At 45.0% G+C, this 21,065-nt stretch overlaps 1 protein-coding gene, 1 long non-coding RNA gene and 1 other non-coding gene across 21 annotated transcripts in view; 1 reads left to right on the plus strand and 2 right to left on the minus strand.

The window, feature by feature from the left end:
* Positions 1–8,700: 8,700 nt before the first annotated feature.
* LOC113929140 lies at positions 8,701–11,700 on the minus strand. Its single transcript, XR_003522112.2, has 3 exons — positions 11,383–11,700; positions 10,324–10,806; positions 8,701–9,049 (listed from the first exon to the last, which is right to left on the minus strand). It is a non-coding gene; the product is annotated as an uncharacterized LOC113929140 (long non-coding RNA).
* Positions 9,147–9,216, minus strand: LOC113930084. The gene has a single exon (XR_003522452.1). It is a non-coding gene; the product is annotated as a small nucleolar RNA SNORD123 (small nucleolar RNA).
* A 171-nt stretch (positions 11,701–11,871) lies between the features above and the next one.
* SEMA5A (semaphorin 5A) overlaps positions 11,872–21,065 on the plus strand; it is a 476,158-nt gene continuing 466,964 nt past the window's right edge. For 12 of the 19 annotated variants that reach the window (XR_003522009.2, XR_003522010.2, XR_003522006.2 and 9 more), the window contains exon 1: positions 12,374–12,604. The gene's annotated coding sequence lies outside the window, so the exon portion shown is untranslated. Of the gene's footprint in view, positions 12,339–12,371; positions 12,605–13,445; positions 13,553–21,065 lie in introns of those variants that run through there. The other 7 variants (XM_027605235.1, XM_027605233.2, XM_027605234.2 and 4 more) reach the window with 5 other exon arrangements.

Genomic DNA, 21,065 nt, shown 5'->3' on the forward strand with positions numbered 1-21,065 from the left:
GTTAGGGTAGAAGAGAAGTAAACAGTGGTCAAGATGGTTTTGGTGCTACGCAGTGGGGAATCTTTTCTCAGTTCCTTTCCCTTCCATTCATGCACAAAGCTGGAAATTCTGACCTTTGCAAAAGAGAAAAGTTGTGTGTGTGTGTGTGTGTGTGTGTGTGTGTGTGTGTGTGAGAGAGAGAGAGAGAGAGAGAGAGAGATAGAGACAGACAGACTGACAGAAGAGAGATCCCCAATAAGATTGGCAGTCTCTAAAGTAATAAACTTTACAGAAGATATTACAGATCCGCAAAACATTTTCTAGAAATCCATTGATAAAAGTTGGTATTTTAGTGAATCTTTAAGCAAGATAAGCAAATATTAAGAATGTTCTGTGATAACATAAGATTCTGAACAGGAAAACAAAACTGTTAATACAGCTTAGCATGGAATGAGTTGCAGCGTAGGATACTCAGAGCAAGAACCATAGAAATGTACAGAAAACCGCAACTGGGCACTTAAGTCTTTGTTCTCTTAGATCTTTTCTTTCTCTGGACTGTCAGGACCATTCATGCTTTGAAGACAGGTGAGCTTTTGTGCTGACAATAACCTGAGGTTAATGGTTGTTAAGTACCTGGATATCAGACTCATCTTGGGAGCTTTTACAAAATGACAGGTCTGCACACATCCCCTGGAGACTGGTCACTGGGTGTAGGGTCAGCCTGGGCTTGTGTATGTTGAAAAAACTCCTCAGATATTCCTGATTAGTCACATTGGTTAAGGGTCATGATGACCAGCTCCATCCAGAGGAGGTCCTGGAAGATTAGCATCAAATTCCATTGTTCAGTAATTCAAGTTTACTGTGTTGAAACTTGTATGAGAAGATTGGTCCAGGTAAAATGGTATGGAGTTTGGAATCCAACACTTCTGGGTTTCTCTGCTTATTAGTTTGTGAGTTGCTTCATAGAGGCGCATTCTCCCTGGACCACGTTTTCAGACTATAAAATGAATAAAGCCGTGCCCTTTTATTCATGGCTGCTGTGTCCACACCTTCCTGTGTCACACTGCCTCATTCACTCAAGATTCCTCTTCGGGACTTCACCAGCTACATTCATCACACATCTAAGAGGCTGGCTTTCTTCCATGACCCATCTGTCTTGCCTGCCGGCAATGACCATTAACTTCTGCAGCTCAGGTCCCATTATCGTGGGCACATCTTGGACCACTGCACCTCCTTAACCTACCGCACCCCATGACAACTTCTGGTTCACCTTCTCCAGGTTCCCAGTGCAATGGTTCCTTGACTGCACCTTGTCCTCCATTGATACCATCTTTACTTTTGTCCCCATGTCCTCTTAGATAGCTTAGATTGTATGACCACCCTTAAAGTCACTTCCTTGCTAATATCCTCAGCTTTCCCGCTTCTCTCTTTTTCTGTTGCCTGGGGAACCATCTCTTGGCGGGACCCAGTCATCGGCCTTCTCTGCACCAGTGCCTGAGCTGCTGAACTTGGCTGGAGAAAAGTCCCAATGTCATGTGGTGGGATTCATTTTAGGATGAGAACCACAAGCCTCAGCTGGTCATTCAATGCAGCATGGAGATTCCGGTAAGTTCGTTGTCTTGATTTCCAAGATGTTGATTTCATAGCTTCTCTTCTCTTCTCTAACGTTAATGCCCTCTCCCTACTCCTCATCTGAACCCAACCTTACGTATGTTACTCGGAAAACAAAAGGTCTCAGAGCGGCCTGGCCTTCCTCTGCACCAACACAGCTTCTCCTCCCACCGGGTCCTCTCTCTTATGACAATGTGAAGACAACCCCTGCTCTCTCCAAACCCAAATTCTACTGTCTTCTTCGGGACAAAACTGCTCTAATGAGCTTCTTTCACCCACCGTATGTACTGCCTTACTTCCCATCAAACTTCCTTGCTGAATTATGAAATCTCGTGAGTATATAGAAAAGGATAATAATCTAATGAACACCCACCACACCAGCTCTACCCAGTCTTAATAGTTCTCAATATTTGCTTCATATTTTCTTACCTTTTTCACGGAAAACAGAAGCACAGATAAAGTTGGCGGCCCTTATCTTTCCATCATCTCCCTCCCACCCACCTGGAAAGAAACAAACAACCTGAATTTAGTGTTTATCAGTTCTGTGCCATTTAACTGCTGTGTCTGTGTGCATACATTGCATAGATGTGATGGCTGTTGTCGTTGTTGCTGTTCTAGTGCTTTATATAAACTGGCAGTATGTGACCATAGTAGGCCCCGTGCAACCTAGCCAACTGGGCTCTATGGAATGTAGATTTTCAACTTTACAAGAGTGCCCAAAATGCCTTCCCAAGGGATGGTACCAATTTACACCTCTACAGTTTCTCTTGCCAATATGTGGTAACAGTTGGTATTGCCAGACTTTTCACTATTGCCAATCTGATCGATATGACATGGTGCCACTTTGCTTTAATTATGCTTCTAGCAATATCAGGGAGCTTGCATTCTATTCTTCTGTTTATTGGCCACTGAGGTTCCTGCTTCATTTGTGCAGTACTCTCTTCTTTCCTCCTTCTCCGGTGGATTGGTAGGAGTTTGAACGCATTCTGTCTACCATCTTTTGTCATTTGTATGCCCTGAAATTTCTCCCAGCTATGGCTTGCTTTGAAGTTGTATTTCATCATATGGAAATTCTACACTTTAATGTTGTTTGCTATATTGATTTTTTTCTTTTCTTTTCTTTTCTTTTCTTTTCTTTTCTTTATGGCTGGTCTTTGTATCTTATTTTGAGAACTGCTTCCCTACCCAGAGATCATATATATAGCTTCTTATATGTTTTCTTAAATGTTTTAATGTTTTGTTTCTCACTTTGGCTTTAATCTACTTTGGAGTTATTTCTATAAATGGCTTGAGGGAGGTATCTAATTCAGTGTTTTTACATCAGGGTCCTCGATTGTCTTAGATTCATTTACTGAGTTGCACCTCTCCCCAGTGGGCCCCTTTATCACACATCAAAGATGGCATATATGTGGGTCTGTTTATGGGCCCTCTGTTCACTTTGTCCCTGTGCCAATATCTCAATGTCTTAATCTCTATTGCTTTATGAACAATAAGGATTCCAACCTATCTTGTTCATTTTCTGCAGAAATCTTTAATCACTCTTAGACATTTCCTCTTGCTTTGCTTATCACTTTTAGTATCTACTTAAGTTCCATTTAGCCAGTTGAGATTTTGATTGGATCTCCATTGTATTTAAGGATGAATTTGGGGAGTGTGGATATTTCTGAATGAATATTTCATATTCAAGAAATTACATACTGAATCACTTCACACATAAATGTGAGATAGCATCAATTTATTTTGACATTCTTTAGGATCTTTAAATTTAGTTTATAAATTTTCTACAGAGGTCCAACATACCTTTTGCCAAAATTACTTAGGTAACCTATCAATTTTTTTGGTTAATGTTATTTTTTCTAAATTATATTTTCTCATGTTTGCTGTGGGTTTATGGGAACAGAACTGATTTATATACTGAGATTCTATGTAGCAAACTTGCAGAACTTTCTCTGTATTCTAATTATTTATCTGTTGATGTTCTTTTTTTAAGGATTTTATTTAGAGAGAGAGAGAGCATGTGTGTTCGTGGGGGGGGGGAAGGGCAGAGAGAGAGGGAGAGGCAGAGAATCTCAAGCAGACTCCCTACTGAGCACAGGACCCTGAGATCCAGACCTGAGCCGAAACCAAGAGTTGGACCCTTAACCGACTGCACCACCTGGGCACCCCTATCTGGAGATGTTCTTAAGTGACTTTACTGGAGACAGTTACATTGCTTACAACTCAGCTTGTTTCTTCTTTTTCAATCATTGTTTCAGTGTCAAATGGAAGGGTGGATGTGTGCTTGCTTGTCTTGATCTCTTTCAACTGAACGTCTCCAACTCCTTATGATTAAATGTCAAGTTTTTTGTGGATTTTGTTTTTGGAAGGTAGGCTATCAAATTAGATAAGTTCCCTTCTATTACTAGTCTAATAGCCAAGAAGTTCTTTTTTTAATTCAAACACGTTGAATTTTATCCAAGTATATTAAGTAGCCATTGAAATGATCATATGGTTTTTCTTCTTAATTCTGTTGGTAAGGTGATTTGTATATTTTCTAATGATAAAACATCCTTGACGTTTGAGGACTTTGCCCTGTAATTTTTCTATCCATTGGAATGAATTATAAAAGAGGGATTAATTGTGCCTTGAATAGTTGGTAAAGTCTTTCTGGAAAAATCGTCACTTGGTAAGTATTTACTGATTCAGTTTTTTTTTTTTAATTTTATGTATTTTTAAAGATTTTATTTGTTTATTTGACAGAGAGAGAGACAGTGAGAGAGGGAACACAAGCAGGGGAAGTGGGAGAGGGAGAAGCAGGCTCTCCATTGAGCAGGGAGCCTGATGCGGGGCTCGATCCCAGGACCCTAGGATCATGACCTGAGCCCAAGGCAGACGCTTAACGACTGAGTCACCCACACGCCCTGATTCAGTTTCTTTAATGGTTATAGATATGTTTGGATTTTCATTCTTTAGTTTCCTAAGCTAAGTTTTTCTAGTGAATTATGTATTTTGTCAGTCATTTGTCTACTTTCTCAATCCTTTATTATTTTTTTTTAAACAGCTTTGGTATTGTTGATTCTATTGTAACTTTATAATTTATTTCATTAATATGTGATATTTACTACATTATTACCCTTGCCTGGCTCCTGACTTTTGAGTTGGGCATTTAGCTTGTTAATTTCAGTCCTTCTTTCCTAAATACTCACGGCTAAATTTCTCTGTAAATACTACTTTAGCTACATCACTTAAGTTTTATATGTTGCATTTTCACACAACATATGAATTTTCCTGATTTCCATTACAACTTCTTTGTCACATGTGCTATTAGATATGTGGCTTATGATGGACAAATGTGAAGTTTTTGAAATTATTTTTTAAATTATTAGTTTGTAACCTAATCCCATGATACTGATTATTCAAAATTCACTGAGGCTTGCTTTGTGGCCCCAGACTTTCTTAATTTTTGTAAATCTTGCCTGATCATTTAATATTTCCATTAGAATAACCTTGCTAATTGCTTTTCTTAGGATATCTAAATTCTTACTATTTTTCCCCCTAGGGATTTATCAATTAGTGATAGGAATGTGCTTCATCAAAGATTGTGGATTTGTTAATTTTCCTAATCATTCTGTAGATTTTTACCTTTTATATTTTGAAACTATTTTGTTAGTTGCATACACGTTTGTGTTTCTTGAACTGACTTTTTTTCTGTGGTGAATATTTTTACTGAAAAAGATTTTCATCTTAGAATCTGTTTTTCTGATGTTAGTGTTTGTAAACTAGCTTTACGTTGACTGATATTTGCCTGATGTATTTTTTTCCCGTTGTTCTACTCTGCTTTCTGCTACAATGCAATTTTATATGGTTACTAATACCTTCTAGTTCTTCTCTATGATTTTTTCTTTCCATTTCTGTCTTCTTTCTCTTTCCAGCCTTCTACTGGATTGATCAAATTGTCTTTATTTCATCTTTTTTCCTCTCTACTGTTTAATAATATTGTACCCATTGTTATTCTTTTGCGATTACGATTACTATCCCTGGCATTTTAACAAGTGTGTTTGAGTTAAATTCTAGAGTTGATATTTCCACTCCTCCTTGGATCTCACTCTCTTCCCCTGAAGGAACCCCTTCCCATTTTCTCATTAGTCACTAATCATCCTTTAAATGCCAGCTCAAATGCCACCTTTTCAACGACGCCTGTCCTAAAAGGGCAGGAGTCTTCTGTTTCTCTCCATTCTAGTCTTAATGTGCAGCTGAGTGCTAGGCACGTGCTGTGCAGCAAACTTGGTAGGAGGGAAAGCAGAGAATAAGCGAGCATAAGAGGGAGGACAGCAGGGGTGGTGGGGTTGAGATGAAGGTGCAGGGATGCTGGATCTGGAAGAGCCTTCTATCTTTTGTCCGTCAGGAATTGCATTCTCCTGATAAATCCCGAACATAAACAATGATGGGTAAACAAAAGGGAGAGTTCTTTCTTTCCCACCTTGTGGAGTCTGGGGATAGGCAATCCCAGGCTGAGATGGGGGCTTCATAGGGTCACTGGGGATTTAGGCTCTATTTTTTAGCTCTACTATCTTTGTCCCATGGCTTGAATTATCAAGGTTACCTTACAGTTCAAGACGGTGGCTGGAACTTCGGCCACCACAATCAAGTTCCAGGCAGGAATCGGAAGTGAGAGGAAAGGGCAAGAAAGATCATGCTGTTAGAACTTGGGCTTTCCTATGAAGCCTTTCTTTCTTCCTTTTTTTTTTTTTTTAAAGATTTTATTTATTTGACAGAGATAAGAGTGAGAGCACAAAGCAGGTGGGGCAGCAGGCAGACAGAGAGGGAGAAGCAGGCTCCCCGCTGAGGAAGGAGCCCAGTGCGGGCCTCGATCCTAGAACCCTGGGATCATGACCTGAGCCGAAGGCAGCCGCTTAACTGACTGAGCCACCCAGGCGCCCCCTATGAAGCCTTTCTTGGAACCGCACCGACTTACATCGTATTTGTCGCAGCTAGGTTCCATGGTCTCACCTAGCTTCAATATTTTCTTTTTTTAAGCTAGGCAGACTGCAATTCAAATAAAATCAGGAGGTCTGTGTTATCAAGGACAATGGGGATTGCTGTTTGGAGATGAGTACTGTGGTGTATGCTATGGACCTGGAGTGGCAGGGAAACCAGTATGAGGTGCTGGGATTTGGGGTGAGAGAGGTTGACATTCTGAATTAAGGTGACAGCAATGGGAATGAAAGGAAGGGTCTGAAATGAGATCTGACAGATGGGAGACAGGACCCTTGACAGCTCCTCTTACTGATTTGCTTCAGGAGACACTTTGCCTACTGGCTTAATTTCACTTAGATTAGATATTCTTTTCATTGAACTCAAGGTCATTATGAGTTAATCTCCCTGGTAAATGATGGAATAAACAAAGGCAGATGAATTTGTATTTTATTTCTAAATCTACATTGGATTAACGTTATTTTTGAAACTATATTTCCAAAGGGACTTATTTTCCCTCAAAGCTCTATTTCCAAAGACAGAGGAATAGAGAGGACATTGATTAAAGTACAGCCATTTTTTGCTTATAGACACTCAAGATATGTACAAGGTCCAATGTCAGAAAATGACACTTAGGAAACCATGCAGATGTTTCTTTCCATGCCACAAATCATCTGCATTTCCTCTAGGTATTCCAAAGTCTTTTCAACGTAGCATTTTCCCTCTCTCCATACTATACTTATAAAAAGATGACTTGAGGTGTTTTGAGCACAGATTTTTTTATATACTTTTCTTTTTTGCAGAAATTGGGTTGCTAGAAATTTAACCACAAAGAAAAGGCAAAAATACTTCCAGATTTCTAGACCACTTAGATCTAGAGTAAAATGCAATGTCTTTTGTTAATAGGTCCTAACTGGAAGTGAGATGAATGACTAAACTTTCCAGGTAAAAAACAGGTGAGCACTTCTTGCTGAATCTATGCTCTGGCTGTTGTATCCTTCAGCTTTGGCTGTAGTCCTAGTGGGTGGGCTTTAAGCAGGCTGCTCCCCTGAATGAGGCTCTGAGGTGTTTTTCTTTTTTGAAGATTTTATTTTTTTATTTTATTTTTTTAAAGATTCTATTTATTTATTTGAGAGAGAGAGCACATGAGAGGAGGGAGGGTCAGAGGGAGAAGCAGACTCCCCGCCGAGCAGGGAGCCTGATGCGGGACTTGATCCCGGAACTCCAGGATCATGACCTGAGCCGAAGGCAGTCGCCTAACCAACTGAGCCACCCAGGCGCCCGAAGATTTTATTTATTTGAGAGACAGAGAGAGAGAAAGAGAAGGAATGGGGGAGGGGAAGGGGCAGAGGGAGAAGCAGGCTCCCGGCTCAGCAGGGAGCCCTAGGCAGGGTAGGGACGCAGGGTGGGGGGCTTGATCCCACGACCCTGAGATTATGACCTGGGCCGAAGGCAGACGCTTCACCAGCTGAGCCACCCAGGCGCCCCTATGAAGTGTTTTTCACTTGTGGAATTAATTCAAGAGAGTTCAGGGGTGAGCAGAGCCCCCTGTCTTGTGAGGGCTAGGTGGCTCTGTGTCAGCTGTCTCTCTGACCAGACATGGGAAGCTGCGAGCAGGCCCTGGACGGACTGGCATGGGATGTCAGACTCAGGGAAGGGGAGAGGAGGAGCATCTAGTGCACAGATGGGCAGAGGGCTGGAGAGCAGGTGCACATGTAGTTAACCTAGTCCTTCCATTGAAGGCACCTGCACTTTGCACCACGCCATTTGTGCTCACTATCAGGTGTGCCAGAAGGATTTTCTCTCTTTTCTGTCCTAGTTTCTGGGCCGCTATTTTTGAGCAACAGTGGCCTGCTTACCTCTGCCAGGGGAGTGGGCAGCTATGCTAAAGGGGGGCGGTGAGCCTTTCTTGGGTAAAAGGACCCGAAAGAGCTTCTGGTAAAGCTCCAGGGACTTGAGTCCGGGCTGAAGGCTCCCTGAACTCTCCCCACTTGATGATTCTCTATCTGTCAAAACTTAGGTTTGCATCACCTGTAGCCATATTCATGGGTTTTTCAATACTTAAAATACATGAATGGAAAGCAGCCTAGGCAATTTTCATAAAATGGCACATCTTTTTACCCATGTTTGGCCATCTAAAGACAAAAACGGATGGGGTTGTTGATCTAGCAGTTTTATTAATTCTTAAAATGCCACAGATCTAAAACAAGGAAAACCAGAGCAAAAGAACATTTGTGGTTGATGATTGTGATGTGTCTCCTGGCTCATCTGTACAAAAATCCGGTTTAAGATGTAAACGCCCAGAAGCCACGATTTCTGGACTGAGATTTTTCATGTTGTTAATACAATCTCGTCCAGTCATTAAAGATCACAAATATCCAGGGTTCCCTCTGAGGGCACTCCTGACCTACAGCGGCTTCTTCACCTCTCCTAGGTGGTGGTGGTGGTCTCTCCAGCCCCCTCCAGGCTCTGCTCCGCTGAGCTGGCAATGTCACGAGCGATGTGGCTGGAATTCAATCGTAAGGGAGGGAGGGAAAGATGAGACAAAACTGGTTACTTATCTTGGAGACATAAGATCCCTCCTATCTCCATGCAGAAATTAAGGTGAATCAGGAAATGGATGGCGTTTTTCAAGTCACATGAATCAGCGCCCCAGGGTTCATCATTTCCACCGAGTGTTTGGCTGGGTTTCTCATTTTGTTTACATTATGTGCCTGGCTCATCAGAAACTGTTCGGGGAGAGCTACAATTTTATCTTGAAAAAGAAGAGAACTAAACAGTTTTGTTTTGAAATTATCACCTCTAGTTTTGCAATGTGATGAGAAGCAGCCCAGTGTAGGAGGAAGACCTTCAGTGAGGGACGACTTCTCAAATTATTCTTTAAAATAACTTTATTTGTAAAGAGCCTGCTTCTGTGCTGAGCCCTGACGAGGGTCTCACCTCACCTCCTATCTCCTTCATGCTAAGCGAAGACTCATTTCCCAGCAGGTTGGTTCAAGCTCCAGACGAAAAGACCAGCTCAGAAAAATAAAGCTTTCTCCAGATTACAAGGAGAAATCATGCCCTCAGTTTGGGTTCATTTCACTTTAAGGATGCACTCTGAATTATTATTTGGGTCTCTCCCCCCACATCTCATTCTTGTTATAACTGTAATTCCTTATCAGGAACTATATGTATTTTAACAATGCTTCCTTATAGCCTGTAGGTTGCCTGTAAAATTGACCTCCCCCCCCCCGCATATACATAAAGTTACATATTAAACATGTTATGATCCTCCTGGGTTATCACATAAAAAGCTATTTTCTTCCCAATGTTTGTCTCAATGTGCCAAGAATTTTTTTTTTTTTTTTTAAGTGTACATGTCTTGAACCATAATGTTGAGGGGCAATGACAAGAATTAGCTAAACGCATTTGGGTCCTAATGTCTGCCTCCCTTTTTCCTGGTGGCTGGAGGCTCCACAGGTCAGCCCCCTCACTCAAGGGCTGCAAGGTCAAGTGTAAGGCAGTGTCCTCCCTCCCTTCCCCTCCCCCCAGCTCCCCAGGAGCAAAGCTGCAAGGCTAAGACCTTGGCCAGCCTCCTCCTCCCAGGAAGTGCTCCCAGGCCTTGTGCCACGTAGGCCGAAGAATCAATGGGAATGTCAGGAAGGAGCTAGTGTCGTGAGTGCCAGGCACAGAAGGAAGAAGTGTCAAGCTTTTCAAGAAGGCTCTAGGAGCCAGGCAGCTGCCCTGCACCAGGCTGAGTGCCCCCAGCACAACCCAAAGAAGCCCTCGGACACTCACATTTCCCCTGGATGTCTTACAGGAAATCCGAGTGGGGCCTTGAGTACCCACAGCAGCTCCATCACTAGTGAGAGAGAGAAACTGGAGGCTTGGGGCTGGGCTTCCTTCCATGCAAACCTTCAGAACTGCTTTTATTTAGTTCTTCTATATAAGAATATTTCATTTGGAAATATCCTACAAAGACTATAAAGGCAAATCAACATCACCTTGTATTTCCTATTGTCCTCCTCTTGGATCTGCGTGGCTATTGTGTGAGCCATGACCTTCCAGACAGGGACGCGAGTCTCTTGTTTTATAGATGGACTCAATAGGACGGTTAGGGCACACTGGGCCCTTCCAGGTGTGACAGATCCCAAGACCCGGACACTCGAGCGGTTTTGTCACTGCGGGCCGTAGGGGTATCCTATGTCACTGCGGTAAGACGGGACGGCGGTGGGGGTGTTCATGCGCTCCCTGATTCAAGGGAAATTTGAAAGCCACCCTCTGAGGAAGAGATAGAGAAAAAAAAAAAGAGCCCAGGGATAGCGTTCCCCACCCCCATCCAGAGGGAAAGGGTCATGCGCGGCCCTTCAGGGTTCCAAACGGAAGCTTTGCAACAAAGTATGAAATTCTAGGCGTCTTGAAAGGTACTATGCTTTCCAATTATGACTCTTTTCACTTTAATACTTGCTCCATAAGGCCGAAAGATCCGGCAAAAGTGCAACAAGTCACATTTAGTCCAGAATTGGACAAGCTGACTTTGTCCGTCCCAGGGTTCCTTTCCTAACGCTCAGCGCAGCTACGTGGGGACCCCCTGACTTGCCTCACTTGCTTGGTCGATTTGTTCATTCTCTAACTTCCTTCCACTGAAATCCAGCCGAACTAGCGGGGTGCGCCCTAAAACAGCTCCTCCAAAAACCCGAAGCAACTCTCTCGGTCTTTTAGGAGTTTCCAGCTCAGAGCACGCATGTGGATGTCACACAAGACGAGCAAAATCACAAACTCGGAGTCTGGGAGGCCCCGGCAGCCCCTACCCACCCCCACCACACGGCCAGATTCGGCCGGGGGACGCGCACGTACCTGAAGATGAGGCCGGCAGGGTGGGCGCGCCACGTCTCGGGTCTCCGCCAGCGCAGCCTCCGGCCCTTTATACCGCGCCCTCCTCCCTCCGCCCCCCCCCTCCCCCCAGCAGCCACGTCTGAGCTGCCGGATCGGGGGGCAGGGAGCCACAGCAGGTCTCTGCGAGGTGGGGGAGAGGGAGTCCCCGAAAGTCAACGCTCGGGCGCACTCGCACTAAGGAAGGAGTGGGGCTCCTGGGGTGCAGGGGGCGCCCGGGCGCGGAGTGGGGGTCCCGTCCCGGGAAGGGCAGTGTCGGGGGCGGGGCCCAAGGAGGTCAGGCGCGGGGTGGGGCGCTCGGGTTTCACCCGGGCGGGGAGGGGAGTAGGAGGTGCGGCGGCGGAGGCGGGGCAGGGGGCGGGGCAGAGGGCGGGGCGAGGCGGCCCCGCGCTCCCCGCCCCGCGCTCCGGGCCCGCGCTCCCCGCGCAGCTCTACTCGCCGGGAAGGCGGCGCCGGCGGCGGCTGCTCTCGCTGCGCCCGCTCCCGCGCGCTGTCCTCCCACCGCGGGTGGGCTCCGCAGCCTCTGCCGACCGCGGCCCGTGCCCGGTGGCGGCTCTCGCCCTCCGCTGGGGGCGGCCTGGCGCGTGTGGCCCCTCCCGGGGGCTCCCCTCTCCTACCCGCGGTTCCCTTTTGCAGCTGGCTCGGGCACCCAACTTTGCCTTTCCTGGTCCGTCGCCCCCGCTGGGCGCGAACCTGCTCACTCCCGGCCCGGCTGCGCGCCCGGGGACCGTGCGCCTGGCGCTCAAATCGACGTCCCCAGCCCGGAGCGCAGCGAGTGGCGGGTGGCTCTGGGGAAGTGGCAGGGGGCGACGGCGGCCGCTGCCTTGACTTCCCTCGCCGGTGAACTGAAGAGGACCCTCAGAGCTGCTCCGGGGCCCTAGGCGCTGGATGATTGGCAAGAGGAGCGCGCCTCGCACCTGGTGAGAGACCCCCGCCCGGCCCCCGCGTGGCCGTGGCCGCAGCCCCGACCGTGCCGCGTTGCTGGCCGCGACCCGGGGGCGGCAGTGGTCGGCGGGTGGGTCGTGTCGATCTCAGGCAGGGTCGATCCGCAGGCACAGGGCGGGGGACAGCCGGTGGATGCGCGTACAGGATTAGGACTACCCTCCGTGCGGGGCACCCACAGTTGAGCTAGTGCACGGGCTGGAAGTTTGTGTCCCTGTCTTTGCCGAGGTCGGAGCGTGCCGAGGTAAGGAGCGGAAGCGACGCGGTGGGCGACCTGGTGGTGGGCGAGGCGGGACCCCTACCCAGCACCTCGGGAAGGTGCGCACTGGGGCTTTGTGCGCGCACCCGGCGCGCGTCCAGGAGCACAGTCGGGAGCGACGCTCCGGGTCGCGGTGGCTTGGGCTTCGCAGCCCCGCCGGCTGGGGCAGGTTTTCCTCTTTGAGTTACAGGGGTTTTGCGGTGCTCGTGAGAAACCGAGAGGCAGTGGGACTTGGGCTCAGCTCCGCCAAGCGCTTTGGTTAATGAGGGAGAATGAGGCTGGGGATGCTGGGGCTCGGGGCCGCCTGATGGGTTGCAGCCAGGCGAGTCGCTTTCCGCGGGCTGCACGGTTTCGCATCCCCTGGATCAGGGTTTCGGGGCCGGAGGTACATTTGGGCCCCCGAGGGAACTGGTCTTCTTGAGATGTGCGGGGAAACTGTCGCCAAGGAGTGGAGTGGGCTCGCTTCCCGCGGCGCCCAGTGCCGGGCTTACCGCAGTCAGATCCGGATTCCCGGGGCTTTGGCGGGAAGCGCGTTTACCTCCTCGCCCTTTTCTTGCTTTGTACCTGGATGCGGCGGCTCAGAGTTGGGATTTAACTTTCCTGCGCCTGCGGCGGCCGGTGGATTGCCGGCAGGGGGCGCTGAGAGCGAGCGCTGGAAGTGGGAGAAAGGATGCTGAGAGCAGTTTCTCTGTCCTGGGTGAGTGGGTGGGGGTCCTAGTCAGCAAACAGCGGGACCAGGCGGATCTTGGCAATGATTTCGTAGGGGTGGAGGGTGGGGGGAGCTGGTCCGTTAACCCGGGGGGAGCTGTCAGCCTTGCTAAGAGAAGGGACAGGAAAGGTGGTTGCCAAACAAGTCGTCTAGATAAAGGTTCCTTCCAGAGACAAACGTATCCCTGCAAATTCGTCCTGATTATTGCCTATGTCTTCCTCCTTGTGAGTATTTACTAAAAAATAAATAACAACAACAACAACAATAATAATGTGACTTATGTTTAATATTGACAAGATGTTGCTCCTCAGGAGCACATTAGTTAAAATGCCAGGAGTTACAAATGGTTGTTGCACCTTGTATTTGAGAAAAACAATCGTATGTCTCAGCTTATCCGGAAGAGCTCCCTCAAAATGGCCAATTTTGGAAACAGCAGAGACGTTATTAATTTTACAGTTAGAATTTCCTAAGTAGACACAGAAAGACAAGAACAGTCTTTACTAGGGAAGATTTTTAACACCTAATTAGGATTGCTAAGTTAATTGCTGATTGTGCCAGTTTTATTATTGAAGACGGGGTAATGTTTATCATGCACGACTTTGATCAGTTCACAATTTCAGTTCAAGGAGATAATACCTTAAACTGTGTATCACTGAAACAAGTTTTCTCATCTATGCCTGTATTTATACCAAAGGAAAGATGGATTTTTTTTTTCTATCCCAACCATTTTTCATTTTTGTTTGAAAAGAAAAAGCAGCCCAAGATGTAATTGTCTGGGCCACTTGAAACACAGATTTCTTTTCCTTGTGGTTCTTTCTTGTAAAAACTTTGCCACAGAATAGCCCCTCATCCATGATGTTGCAAGGTCACCTAGTCATTTGCACACTCATGGACCCCAGGGGTGATGAACTGGTACCTGCTTTTAGCCTATCCATACTTGCCTTAATAGGGAGAAAATGGGTGGTGCTAATCATTTATGCCTTTTGCGAATTGCCCTAACTTATTTGGTTGTTTTAATGGCGAACAGCTCCTGCTGAGAGCAAAGACTTTCGTCTCCTGGGTGGTAAAACTTGTGTCTATCCAAAAGAAGTTTTTGAGATGTGCAGAATTGGGTAAAAATAAACCTGCATTCTTCACTGCCGGTTCCTTTTACAATGATTTCTTCACCATGTCTGGACAGAAAGAAACATAGAAACATACAGTGCGGTGGCTGTTAAAAGCTGTTGGCTGTGGGGCCATAATAAGTATATGCACATTAATGTAAGCTTTTGCATAAGCTTTAGAGGGTACACAAACCTTCTGAAGGCCAATCCATGGCTCTGCAGTGAGAAATTTTGCTTGAGAGGCACTTTAGACTGTTAATTCAGGGACAAATGTTAAAACCGCAAAACTCTTCTTTGTGTTGTACGCCAGCTCCTTGGGACTATGTAGAATGCTGCTGAAGTTAGAGCTGCTTAACTGAACCACTGCACAGTCTTTATTAACTTGGTAATTATTTTGAGTGATTCCAAATGTCTTTCTTGTTGGTTACAAAATCATTGAAATTGAGGCTTTGCTTCTGATGAAAAGACCCCAAAGTGGGGGAGGGGGAAACAGAACTTTGCTAAATGGCCAGCCAAAGGTAAGAGGCGTTCCATTATATATATAAACATGTAATTGTGAACTCTAGAAATAGCTAAGATAAGAAAATAATCCCAACGAGAAGGTTTGCCTTGCAAATCACGTAGTTTGTAAGATAGAACTGATTAATTAATGTTTGAGTCAAGGAATCCTGTTCTATAGCAGTATATGTACCAGTGTTTGAGAACAGTAGTCCTACATCCTGCAGCAAATCCTCCATAATTCTTGATTCTAAAATTATACCAAAGTTGTACTTAAAAGTGCTTCTGAAACTGTTGCTATAGTTACTCAGACAAATTGCTTAGGGTGTAATTATAACACCAAGGTGACAAATTTTTATGTTTAGTGTTAAATAATTTTTAAAATGTAAATTACAGTGTCTAACAAATTGAGTTACACCCAAGTGCAAAGTGTGTGGTGTGGAACCTTGTGCATTTCTGTGCACCTGCATCTATTTGCAAATGTGAACAGAGAAAGCGAACAATTTTCTTGAGTACTAAGATGAATATATATAAGTGCTTGGAGTTGTTCTTACTATCTTTGCATTCTGTTGTTGACAACACAGACCTTTTCACGTATGTGTCCAGCAACCTTTTAAAATAGAGATGCAGAAGTTTTGTTGAGAATTACTGGTTTTTATCGCCCTGCTTGCTGCCTTGTAGAAATGATCTGCTGTAGATAGGGGGCAATCTGCTGTCTCTAATCCCTGCACAAATTGGTAGCATCATAATGATAAATTCAACAGGTAAGGAGTAGCTCGTTGGGAAGCAGCTTGAAGAACCAGTTTTTGGTATGCTTGATAAATATATCACTTATTTCTTTGATGAATTTCTTATCTGGATATATAAAATCAATTTCTAACAGCAAGACAAGAAGAAAAATAATTAGAGTGGACTGGAATATACATAGATAAACTTTTCACTCTCAGTGAACCTACCGAAAACTTGTTTTGATTCCGAATTTAAGTCAAAGAGTGAAGGAAATGAAAACTGGATCCAAGAGAAGATAGTGTATAAGTAAATTATTATAATGTACTAGGTACAATCTATGCCATCTAAAGGTTGTAGGGCTAAGAAAACCTGCCTCTGAATTTCAGAGTATTTTGAAGCCAGGCAACTTCAAAGACAAGTTGCATTTCACCTGGGGCATGACATTTACAGTAGGATTAACCCAACAGTGGGCTCAAGAAAACAGAAATTTTTTCAAAGGAATTGCTCTTTTCTTTTTCTTTTCCTTCTTTTTTTTTGGTCCAGGATTAATGGTTTTCTGACAAGAGCAAAGATGGACATACTTTATTTCCCTTTCCTGAATTTTAAAATATATTGGCATAGTACTTCTGCATTTAGAAAAAAATAAAATTATTCCATTCTTTGCTCTTTTTTCCCACATGTGTTGGAATTGGTTTCCTGATGAATGTTGAAAAACACTGTATTCCGAAAGAGAATACATTTTTCTGGGACTGAATATCTTTTATTTCTGGAAGGCCATGAATCCTCTAATCCCTTATCTTCCCATCTTTCATTCCTTATTTGTCACTGTATCTCTGGGATTGGCCATCCTGCGGTTCGTGTAAGATGATGAGGAAGTATATGTTGGAACAGTTTTATTTTATGTTGCATTTTTATGTACATTTGAGAGTAGATCACATTACTGCAATAGGTAATTCAATTACAGATATGTATGATAAATAACCAGGAGAGTGATGGTATCAGAAGCCAGCTCTACTGGAGAAATCATGCTGTATTTGCTGAGATGTGAAATTAAATAAGTTCTAGGCAAATGACAATCAGGGCTGAGCAAGGACAAATTGTTCACTGGAAATAGAGCCTCTTTCAGTCAGTTCAGATTCACCCAACGTTTGACAACGATTTATGATGTGCCTATGCAAAGAAAAGCAGAGCCAAAAAAAAGTAAGCATTCTGCTAAGCAGTTCCTGTTGAGTTGTCTGCAAATTCATCAAATGGCTAGTGCTTGGCTTAAACTTCCCGGAAGAAATGCATTCCTCACAGACTGACTCCAGATAAAATTCCACACAGAGAACTTCCCTTTCTGTAACAAAACTGGGGATGTGGCACATCTGGGAGAGGGCATCCGAAGCGGTTCTCAGTCAGCCGCCAAGGATGCCGCTGCCCGGTCTGCCTAGCGTTCTGCGAGAAAGAAAGGCATTGGAGGCCAGGGACATCGACGGTTGGACATCCTGCAACCCAGTGGATTTTAGAATCATCACTGAGATCTGGGATTCCTGTTCCAGGACCGAGATATCGATCTGCTGTAAAACTCTACCGAATTAAAAGCTGACAACATTGTAACTGGTGGCGTAAAGCAAAGATGAGATTACTCTGGATGTTAAACTTCCTTTGTCCTGCAGATATTGGAGTTAAGCCATTGTTAATGTCCGTTGACCTACAGTATGAACTAAATAAGGGCTGGCTTCTGAGACGTTTGTCTTGTAAGTTCCTGTGGGCTGTAGCTGTGGACTTGACTTTAAGAAAGTTGGAGGGAAGCTGGGTAGAATAACAACCAGACGTCCATGGTTTAATAGAGCTGCTTGCCTAATTGGGCAGGGCAGTTGGGAGAGGCCTCAGCCTCAGATGAAGCACTCGCCGGCACTGGAGGAGCCCCAAGGGGACAGACCCGCCTACGTGGTGTCCGGATTCCAGGCCAGAGTGGGGTGGCGTGGACAGTGGTGAGACTGTCCCTGTCTGACACGGATGTTGGTTGGAGGTTCTGTTGAGGTCCCTGCACAGAGTCTGCAGGTGCAATATACGGATGGACTTGGAGATGGCTGAGCCTCAGTGCTGGGTCTGGGTCTGAATCCGACGTCTGCGTGGGGTCTTTGGGTCCTTACAGAAACGGGTCCTGCAGAAGATAAAGGGGAGAGGAGACAGGAAAGTGTGGTAGGCGTTCTCTGCAAGAGGGGTTAGGGTGTTTGGTTACCAAGGTAGAGCCTCAGGAATGATAACACGAAACACACCACTAGAACTAAATTGGGGCCCTGAGGGTGGGTTAGGGTACAAGTCCTTGAATTTGCATGCAGCGATGGAACCAAGCCGGTAGGGCTAGCTGCCTGCTGAGTGTGGGGCCAGGACTTGTCCCCTCGTGGCCGTCCCTGGGCCCAGGAGCTGCAGTGGGCACTGAGTAGTCCCAGCAGAGGGCAGATGTGCACTTGAGGCTGGGAAGCTTGACTTGAAAGTTAGCACAAAAACACTTTGTGGTTTTTTTTTTTATGATTTATTTATTTATTAGAGAGAGAGAGTACCTGCATGGGGGGTGGGCAGAGGGAGAGGAAGAAAAGCAGACTCTGAGCTGAGCTTGGAGCCCGACACGGGGCTCGATCCCACGACCCTGAGAGCACAACCTGAGCCGAAACCAAGAGTCAGAAGCTTAACCGACTGAGCCCCCCAGGCGCCCCAAACACTCTATGTGTTTTAAGACATATATGAAAACATACAACATAGGAATTCAAGGATGTTGTTCACTTATTTAAAATAGCATCACATACAAAAATGCCAGGAAGCATGCCGTACCCTCATGAGCTATCTTAACACGTTTACAGAGATTTTAGAAATTCCTGAGTATTTTAGAAACTGTGGTGGGCTTTCTTATTTTATTTCTGAGATTAGGCCAGTCAGCTTGGTCACTTAGTGGGGTTTATAGATTTAATAAGCTGAAACAGATGAGTGGATAAACAAAATGTGATATAGTCACACAATGGACTAGTTTTCAGCAATAAAATGAATGCATTCTTGATCTATGTTTCAGTATGTGTGAACTTCCAAACATGCTTAGTGAAAGAAGCCAGTCACATAAGACTGCATATCAGATGATTCCATTTGTATGGAATGTCTAGAAAACGCAAGCCTATGAAGACAGAGTGCAGGTTAGGGATGGGGATGTGGGAGGGACTGACAGTGGACAGGCAGGTCTTTCTGGGATGATGGAAATGTTCTAAAACAGGATTGTGGAGAGACTCATGCAACTCTTTACATTTACTAAAAAAAAATCACTGAATTGTACACTTATGAGGAGTAAATTTTATGGTGACTTATCCCTTAATAAAGTGGTTTCAAAAAGAAAAGGAATCTGGGACATAATCTCTACGGTTAGAGCACCTTACATTGCCACTGGCCTAAACATTCTGCTGTGAAGTGGGAATGATATTCTGTATTTCCAGAATGTTCGCAAAGACTAGTGCTGGGGGCCATAGGATGCTGAGGTTCGTTCACTTCCTGGGAATGGAACTCCGAATTTTGAGCTCTTTTATGAAAACGAGCAAACCCAGGTTGTTTTGCAGACAAGGCCACACAACTGAATTCAATCACTCAATTAAACTAACCAGCCAACCTATCTCATGACTGGTGCACCTCCATTCCCAGACGTTTGTTAGAGTAGACTTCTCTTCTGCCAGTTTTATTACGTTGATAGCTCAGGGGGAAATCTTTCGAAACGCAGAATCTTCTGGTCTCATCAGAGCTGCAGGGTCTGGACTCCCAGCATCTTGCTCTGCCTGACAAACAGCGCTGCTTTCTAGTGACTGGGGAAAGCCTCACGATGCCTGCTTCTGTGCCCTTGTACATTTTCTTTGTGGGGCTTTTACTTCGGCTGGTGAGGCAGGTAACTTCCAATGGCCAGAACGAGTGGCAGAACACAGATTTTTAAATGCCCAGGGCCTTGAGTACTTAAGGGAGGGTATGGTTGTTTTTTTTTTTTGTTGTTTGTTTGTTTGTTTTCCCTCTTTTAGCAGGAGAAGAGTCACCGAATTGCTTCTTTCTGTGCTTCTCTGACAAGTTTTGCCATTAAAGCACAAGCTGAAATTAGGTCACGGGTAGAGATACATATGAATTGCCTGTAATTTCCTTGCTCTTTGACTGTCGTCTCTGGGTGGAAGTGTGTCTTTAGCTCTTTCCTCTTGTTTATTGCGACTCCCCATCTGCTGAGTGCATTAACATCCTCTCTGCCTCCTGCCATGGGGCTTCCTCAGCTCTCTGTCTCGGGCACCTTGCTCTCCCCACACCAGTTGGTGTCCACATGGTGACTTTCTGTAGGAGTGTTTACTTTGGCCCAGGCTGTCTGAGGTCCAGATATACCCAGTAGGGCTTTCGGGAGCTGGCTGTAAATTGTCGGCCTCCAGAGCTCGCATGCTTCTCTCTGTTTAGTAATGAAGTATTTTTATCCAGCCCTGTGATGTTTTGGGCAAGCATTTTCCAACAACATCTGATTTCTTCAGTTCTTGGAGTTGTATGCAGAAACTGAGATTGACAAAAGTTTCAAATCCTAGTGCAGTAACTTTCTTGACCTCGCACCGGTGTAATTTCTGATTGGCTCATTCTGAATTTGCCTCCTCCCTAACTTGAAGCCTAACTTAGACGCAAATTAAGAGTAACATTTATAAAATGACCATGTTTTTCTATTGCCAATCCTAATTTATGACTCACCCTTGGTGAGTGGCAAGGAGTTACTTTAGCATTTCCTTCTGCTTATTGGAGGGCAAAGAAGTGGGTGACATTTTTATTTTTGATGTCACTTTTGACGGTTTTAAGTGGTCAATAATATACTGTTTAGGTGGGTACTTTTTAGTGGTGGTTTTCTTTCATTTTCAATGGGCTAATGTCCAGATTTCAAGGACATCTAGTTAGGCATTCTGTTAAACAGATTGACTGGTTACATGATTAGAGCAATTTCCATGTTGCTATGATAGATATTTAGTTTTGAAACATGAGGAACAAGAAACGATGTGATGTTCTCCTGTTTTAAGACCTCCATTAGAATAACTGTTGATTCGTATTGGATCTGATAGCTGGGGGTTTCATCGTGAAAGGAACACAAACTGTTAAGAGAATGGCGTGAAGACATTGTTCTCAGTGGGGAAAATGTATTAGAGCCTTACTTTGGATGATTTTTTACTTTTTTCTAAACCATTTCCTTTTCTGGAAAGCATCCAAATGGTAACATAAAATATTGATTTTGGACACTAAAATGTATAGGATCCTAACTTCACTCAGGCAGTTGGGCGCATAGGGAAGAACCTGGACTGTTCACTCTACAGCCTGGGGCTGTGCTGTCTCTTCTATCAGCTGGCTCCTCCTTACCTTAACATCCTGTCATTGCTCTGACGTT

This window comes from Zalophus californianus, chromosome 5 (assembly GCF_009762305.2).
Source record: "Zalophus californianus isolate mZalCal1 chromosome 5, mZalCal1.pri.v2, whole genome shotgun sequence".
NCBI classification, from domain to species: domain Eukaryota; kingdom Metazoa; phylum Chordata; class Mammalia; order Carnivora; family Otariidae; genus Zalophus; species Zalophus californianus.